The following is an 8077-nucleotide window of genomic DNA, read 5'->3' on the forward strand; positions in this document are numbered from 1 at the left end:
TAATTAAAACAAGAAAACTCCTAAGCAAGAAAACCAAAAGAAGAAAGAAACACAGGAACAATTCTACCTCTAAAAGCAAAAATAGCAGGAAACAGCAACCACTATCCCATACTATCCCATAATATCTGTTAAGATAAATGGATTCAATTCGTAGGCTGTCAGACTGGATACATAAATAGAATCCAGCATTTTGCTGCATACAGGAAACTCATCTCAGAGAAAAATACAGACACCATCTCAGAGTAAAAGGTTGGGAAAAAAAACTTCCAAGCAAATAGCCCAATGAAGCAAGCAGGAGTAGTCATTCGGATATGAAATAAAGTAGATTTTCAACCAAATTTTGTCAAAAAAGATAAGAAAAGACACTTTTTACTCATTAGAGGGAAAATTTGTCAGGAGGAACTCTCAATCCTTAATATATATGCTCCAAATACAAGAGCAACCATATTCATAAAAGAAACCATACTAAAGCTCAAAGACTACATTGGAACACACACAATAATAGTGGGAGACCTCAACACCCCATTCTCATCAATGGACAGATTATGGAAACAGAAACTAAACAAGGACACAGAGAAACTCCAGAGGTTATGAAACAGTAGGAGTTAATAGACATCTACAGAACATTTCATCCCAAAACAAAATAATACACCTTCTCAGCACCTCAAGGAACCTTCTCCAAAATTGACCATATAATCAGTCATAAAACAAGCCTCAATAGATATAAGAAGACTGAAATACTCCCATGCATCCTATCAGATTACCATGGTCTAAGGCTGGTCATTAATAACAACAAAGACAACAAAAAACCCATATACAAATGGAAACTAAACAATGCTCTATTAAACGATAGCATGGTCAAAGAAGAAATAATGAAAGAAATTAAGAATTTTCTAGAATTTAATGAAAACGAAAACACAAAATACCCAAACCTATGGGTTGCAGTGAAAGCAGTACTGAGAGAAAACTCATAGCTCTGAGTGCTTCTCAAAAGTAACTGGAGAGAACATACACTAGCAACCTGACAGCACAGTTGAAAGCTCTAGAACATAAGGAAGCAGATACACCTAAAAGGAGTAGACAGAAAGAAATAATCAAACTTAGAGCAGAAATTGACCAAATAGAAAAAAAAGAGCCATTCAAATAATCAACAAAATCAAGAGCTAGTTCTTTGAGAAAATTAACAAGATTGATAAACCCTTAGCCAGACTAACTAGAGCGCAAAAAGAGATCCAAATTAACAAAATCAGAAAGGAAAATGGAGAAATAACTACTGAACCTGAGGAAATTCAAAAAATCATCAGATCCTACTCCAAAACCCTATACTCAACAAAGCTGAAAAATCTGAAGGAAATGGATTAATTTCTAGACAGATACTAGACACTAAAGTTAAACCAGGACCAGCTAAGCCATCTAAATAATCCTATAACACCTAAAGAAATAGAAACAGTCATAAAAAGCATCTCAAGAAAAAGAAGCCTAGGTCCAGATGAGTTCAGTGCACAATTCTATCAGACATTTATTGCGGACATAACACCAATACTCTCCAATTTATTCCACAAAATAGAGTCAGATGGAACACTACCTAACTCATTTTTTGAGGCCACAATAACCTTCGTTGCTAAACCACACAAAGACCCTACAAGGAAAGAGAACTTCAGACCAATCTCACTTATAAACATTGATGCAAAAATACTCAACAAAATCCTTGCAAACTGAATTCAAGAATACATCAAAACGATCATTCACCATGATCAAATAGGCTTCATCTCTTGGATGAATGATTTAATATATGGAAATCCGTCAACATAATCCACCATATAAACCAACTCAAAGAACAAAACAACATGGTCATCTCACTAGATGCTGAGAAAGCATTTAACAAAATTCAACACCCCTTTATGCTAAATGTCTTGGAAAGAACAGAAATTCAAGGCCCACGCCTAAACATAATAAAAGCAATATACAGGAAACCAACAGTCAACATCAAACTTAACGGTGAGAAACTTAATGCAATCCCACTAAAATCAGGGACTAAAATCAAGGCTGACCACTCTCCCCTACCTATTCAACATTGTACTGGAAGTCCTGGCAAGAGCAATTAGACAGCAAAAGGAAAGCAAAGGGATACAAATTAGAAAGGAAGAAGTAAAAACACCACTGTTTGCAGATGACATGTTAGTGTACTTAAGTGACCCCAAAAATTCCACCAGAGAACTTCTACAGCTGATAAACAAGTTCAGCAAACTGGCTGGATATAAAATTAACTAATAAATCAGTAACCTTCCTCTACTCCAAGGACAAACATGTGGAGAAAGAAATTAGGGAAAAGACACCCTTCACAATATTCACAAATAATATGAAATACCTTAGTGTAACTCTAAATAAGCAAGTGAAGAACTTGTACAAGTACTTCAAATCTCTGAAGAAGGAAATCGAAGAAGATCTCAGAAAATGGAAAGATCTCCCATGCTCATGGATTAGAAGGATCAACATTGTAAAAATTGGCATCTTACCAAAAACGATCTACATATTCATGCAATCCCCAACAAAATTCCAACCCAATTCTTCATAGACTTGGAAAGAACAATGTGTAATTTCATGTGGAATAACAAAAGACCTAGAGTGGTGAAATCCATCCTCAACAACAAGAAAATATCTGCAGGAATCCCTATCCCTGACCTCAAGCTATTACAAGACAATTGTATTAAAAACTGCATGGTACAGAGATAGGCACGTGGATCAATGAAATAGAATAGAAGATCCAGAAATGAGCCCTCACATATATGATCACTTGATTTTTGACAAAGGAGCTGTAAACATTCAATGGAAAAAAGACAGCCTCTTCAACAAATGGTGTTGGTCCAACTGGCACTCAGCATACAGAAGAATAAAAATAGATTCTTTCTTATCTCTTTGTACAAAGCTAAAGAGCAAGTGGGCCAAAGATCTCCACATTAAACCAGGTGCACTGAAACTATTAGATGAGAAAGTAGGGTAAACCTTAGAACACATAGGCACAGGAGAAAATTTCCTGAACAGAACACCAATGTCTCAAGCTCTAAGGTCAAATATTGACAATGGGACTTAATGAGTTTGCAAAGTTTATGTAATGCTAAGTACACTGTCAAGAAAACAAAATGGCAGCCAACAGACTGGGAAAAGATTTTTACCAACCCCATATACAAATAACTCAATAAGCTAGGCAACAGAGAATCAAAACAACCCTATTAAAACATGGGGTACAGAGCTAAAAAAAATAAAATAAAATAAAAGAGTTCTCAATTGAGGAATACCGAATGGCTGAGAAGCATCTAAGGAAGTGCTTGACATCATTAGCCATCAAGGAAATGCGAATCAAAACAACCCTGAGATTCCATCTCACACCAGTCAAAATGGCTAAGATCAAAAATTCAGATGACAACAGATGCTGGTGAGGATGCAGAGAAAGAGGAACACTTCTGCACTGTTGGTAAAGTTGTAAACTGGTACAACCACTCTGGAAATCAGTCTGGTGGTTTTTCAGAAAATTGGACATAGTCCTACCTGAAGACCAGTTGTTCAACTTCTGGGCATATACCCCAGAGATGCTCCAACATACAACAAAGATACATGCACCACAATTGTTCATTGCAGCCCTATTTATAATAACCAGAATCTGGAAAGAACCCAGATGTCCTTCAATAGATGAATGGATACAAAAAATTGTGTTATATTTACATAATAGAATACTACTCAGCTATAAGAAACAATGGCTTTATAAAATAATTAAGAAAATGGATGCATCTAGAGAATATCATCCTGAGTGAAATATCCCAGTCACAATAGAACAGACATAATATGCAGTCACTGATAATTGGATAGCAACCCCAGAAAGCTCTGAACACCCCCAGAAACAACTCACAGACTCTATGAAGTTGAAGAAAAACAAAGGGCAAAAAAAAAAAGAAGAAGAAAAAATGATGATGATGGACAAAAGCAACTTTAGAAGATTTTAGTTGGGTTTACCTTCTAGGGGGGTGAGTCTATATAGGGCAGAGAAAGAAGTGAATACGTTACATTTAACTCAAGGTTGTATAATCTTAATTGTCATTACTAGTAACATATTTTCTCTAGCATGGCTGAACCACCTTCCACATTTCCCCATCCACTGGAAACCAAGTATTCAATTACCTGAGCCTGAGGGACACTTTTCATTCAAACAACTGCACACTCTAAAGCCATCTTATGGCAAGCCAAATAGAAAAGGAATAATACCTACTTTCTGACCAATATTTGTTGTCAACTGGACATCACTAGGAAGAAGGAACTTCAACTGAAGAATTAATGCCATCAGATTGGTCTATGTACATACTACGGGGCATATGATTGACTAATAAAAGTGGTGAGAGGGCCTAGCCAACTATGGGTGGTGTGGGATGTGTGGGATGTCTATAAATTGTAGCTGAATAGAAGCCCTAAAACCGAACCAATGAGCAGCATTCACCATGGATTCCACCTCAAGCTCTTTCCTTGAGATGCTGCCCTGACTTTTCTCAGTGATGGACTGTGACCTAGAAAGTAAATAAACTTTTTTCCTCTCTGTCTTGGTTGGATTTTCTGTCAACTCTTGACAGGAGCTAGTTATCTGGGGAAACAAACATCAACTGAGAAAATGCCTCCAGCAGGTTGCCTGTAAGCAAGTCTTTAAGGCATTTTTCTGATTAAAAATTGATGTGGGATGCTACTCCTGTGGGTGTTGGGTGGTTTAAGAAAGCAGGTGAAGCAACCCATGGAAAGCTACACAGTAAGCAGAACTCGTAGATGGTTTGGCTTCCATTTCTGCCTCTGATTCTTGCTGTGACTCTTCTCATTGACAAACTGACCTGAACTTATAAGAAGGAAAATCAAATCCAGACAGGGCCACTGTTGGTAAGATTCCCTGCATCAGGTATAATATTTGCCAGCCAGAGCAGCTACAGTAAGATACTCTATTCGTCTAGTTTTCCAGACCGTGGCCTCCTTCTCTTCTGCTGTAGCAGGTGATAAAGTATCTAGGGAGCTGGGGAAACTAAGGAACTGTCTGTGCCAAGAGTTAATGATCTATGAAATGAAAATGCTTGGCCCACCTGCTCCGCATGGCCACCTCACAGCAGGAACTTGCAGCTGGCCCAGGCCAATGCTGAGGAAATACAAGCAGATACTTGTCCCAGATATCAGTTGAGAGAAAACGCTAAGACAGTCTGCCAAGAGAAAATAACTCAAGCAATGATTCCTTATTTACCAGGGTCATTCAACCCTCCAAATACCCTGAAGCATGATCTGTAAAGAACTACAGGAGTTAGGAGGCTGACACTTGACTCAATTAGGACTTTGGGAGATCACTTGTCTTTTCTAGGCCACCAGTTTTGTGTCTCTAACAGGAGGAACATAAACCTATCATCTGCTTTAATTGCTTCAATTATGAGGTTGTTGTAACAGAATTTGATAAATTTTAGTCTCTCCACTTTCTGTATCTATTGCCCATCCATATTTCCTCTCCAATAGTACTGTAGAAAGAAAATAGAAGTGAGTGGTTTATGAGAAAGAACCAGAGTTTTTCCATTCTTGCACAGAAATCTAAGGAATTAGAAAGGAAACAAGGTTACGGGGTCCTGGTTTTGGCTGTGTAGCAGTGTGACCAATGGGACATTTTGAAATACCTGCTTCATTCGTCTATTAAATGTACCGCCAGTGGTACCTGTCCCTGTGATCTGAAGTTTCCTCCCCGGAAAAGCTGTATTATTGGTTTAGTTGCTCAAGATAGGTGGTACAGCAGAAAAGAAAATCCTACCCAGGAGAGCCCATCCACAGGATGGTGGGTAGAACTTGAGGTACCATAGAGCAAAAAATGGAGAATCATTAACAGAGCCAATCATAAAAGTTCCTAGTAAAGTTTGTTGCAGAGGCTAGTGAAAGACTGACCAAGTACAGATAAGAAAAAAGTGGATTAAAGACCTCAGAATAAATAGGGGTTCTAGAGAAAGAACAACTCATTTTGTGAATATGGGAACATAAGGATCCAACATCCAGGCATTTCTGAAAGCATCCAAGATCAGCAAAAACTCCAATCTGCACAAACTGGCCTTTCTAGTTCATAAGCAATACTGAAGAACAACACGCCCTACAACTCAGCAAGCCTCAGCAGCACCCACACAAGGAGGACATTTCAAGCCACAAGCTTAAGGACCACTGCAGGGGCAGCAAGAGGTTGTGTGTCCAAAGCCAGCCCGAGCTACCTGAGACGATCCCAAAAGGGAAACTAAATTACAAAAATCAAACAGAAATGGAAGGTGAGACTTATATAAGAATCATTTAGATGATTCTTTTTAACAGAAGGACAGAAAATTAACTATGCAAATGCATGACTATTCAGAATAGAACAGGCAAGTGAGGAAACCTGAAGCTTCAGTTTTATCAGCACCAGGAAAACTACTGCATCTGGCCCACCGTTTAGAGTTCCCCGTTCCGGGACTTTTATGATGGCTCTGAGATTGGTGCCCTGCTCTGAAATAAGACTCCAGTGCAGGCATGGATGCGCCCTGTAGCTAAGGCAGTGAAGACAGGGTTATGAAATCAGACATTCTAAAAGTATTCACATCAATGAATGTAGAAAACACTGTAAAATGGGATTCCTTCTACCCATCTCATCCCACCATCCCTAGTCACATTTATTTATCACAAAAATTACTTTCCTTGCCATTAGGTGGTAGATTTTCATTTCTAAGAGTCTTATGGAGTCCAGGCTTGCCACATAGCTGAGGATAACCCTCAACTTCTGATCTTTATATCCCTACTTAAATCCTTAGTTACTGCTGGAATTATAGTCATGCAGCTCCGTGTGTTGTATAGAAAGTGTCATGAATCAACAGGTTTTCCTGCCTGCTAGGCAAGCGACCAACCGAGCAGCATACGTCCCTGGTCCCTAAGCCGTAGGTGTTCTTAGTGCAAGAATGCACTTTATTAATATGTTTTCCCTTGTAGTTTTTTTGTTTGTTTGTTGGTTTTTGTTTTGTTTTGTCTTGTTTTTAACAGAACAGCAAACACCTTTATTACACAAGCTACAAATGATGGTTTAATTGCCTTCCCGGGCTTTGGTCTTCCGCAGCTAGAACTCCAGCTCCCTGACTTCGATCACATAGGTCTGCTCTGCCACACTGGCCTGGTCTTGAGGCAGTGCAGGCTAGAAGCCCGCCCTGCTGGAACTGCTCCTCCAGAAGACTGCTGGTCTTGGCATTCTTTTTTCTTTCGTCGTATTTCTCATGGATTTTCTTCGATCACTTTTTGTTTAACATTTCTTCCTCCTCAGGAGTCAGCCTGGCCCCCGTCTTGCGGCCCAGGGGCAGGACACAGTGGGACCCGTACCGCTGCCGGCACAGTGTGCTGTCAGCAAGCACAATGCAGGTCTCACCAGGGCCTTCGTGCGGACGAGCTCGTTATCGGATGCATTGTACGCAGCATCAATGGTCCTTGTTTTGCGGTTACAACACTCAGAGCCCCAGGAAAAGTTCCCCGCATCCATTCTCAGAGCCCGGTACTTCTTAGAGCCTCCCGAACTCAGACTGTGTGTGTATGTGGCGAGGGCCAATCTTAGTGTTGGCAGAGGGCATCCCAACTCACACTTCCGCGTCTTGTGGTAGGGTTTTCTCTTACCCTCGTCTTGCAGCGCTTGTGCCAGTTGTCCCAAGAGATGCCCATCACTTGGCGCTGGCTGGAAAGAGCTCCCTTGTAGTTCTTAAAAGCATAGTAACCATGATTTTGTTCCTGATAGAAACATGGCGACTTCCTGGCTTCTTCTAACTTTTATTGTAATAATGAAAAGGGTAAAGACTTCATCAATGCCCCAGATGTTTGTCATCAACTGTAAAATGAATAGTTTGCTGATACCCAAGCACTGAGAACAAATAGCAGGCCTGTCTTAGTGGAAAGGAACATGTCTGGTTCTGACTGTACGGGAGAACCCTTCCTTTCAGCGGGTGCAGCAAGAAATGAAGTTGATCCCTGAGCCTTGAGGAAAGGGCTGTGATAAAAACAACCAATTGTGGGCCCAGAATTCCAG

At 39.9% G+C, this 8077-nt stretch overlaps 1 pseudogene across 1 annotated transcript; it reads right to left on the minus strand.

The window, feature by feature from the left end:
• Positions 1–7093: 7093 nt before the first annotated feature.
• On the minus strand, positions 7094–7716 carry LOC308438123 (small ribosomal subunit protein eS8-like; annotated as a pseudogene). The gene has a single exon. The product of its transcript is annotated as a small ribosomal subunit protein eS8-like (transcript).
• Positions 7717–8077: the final 361 nt, after the last annotated feature.

The sequence above is a fragment of the Micromys minutus genome (assembly GCF_963924665.1).
Source record: "Micromys minutus genome assembly, chromosome: 27".
In the NCBI taxonomy this organism is placed as follows: Eukaryota; Metazoa; Chordata; class Mammalia; order Rodentia; family Muridae; genus Micromys; species Micromys minutus.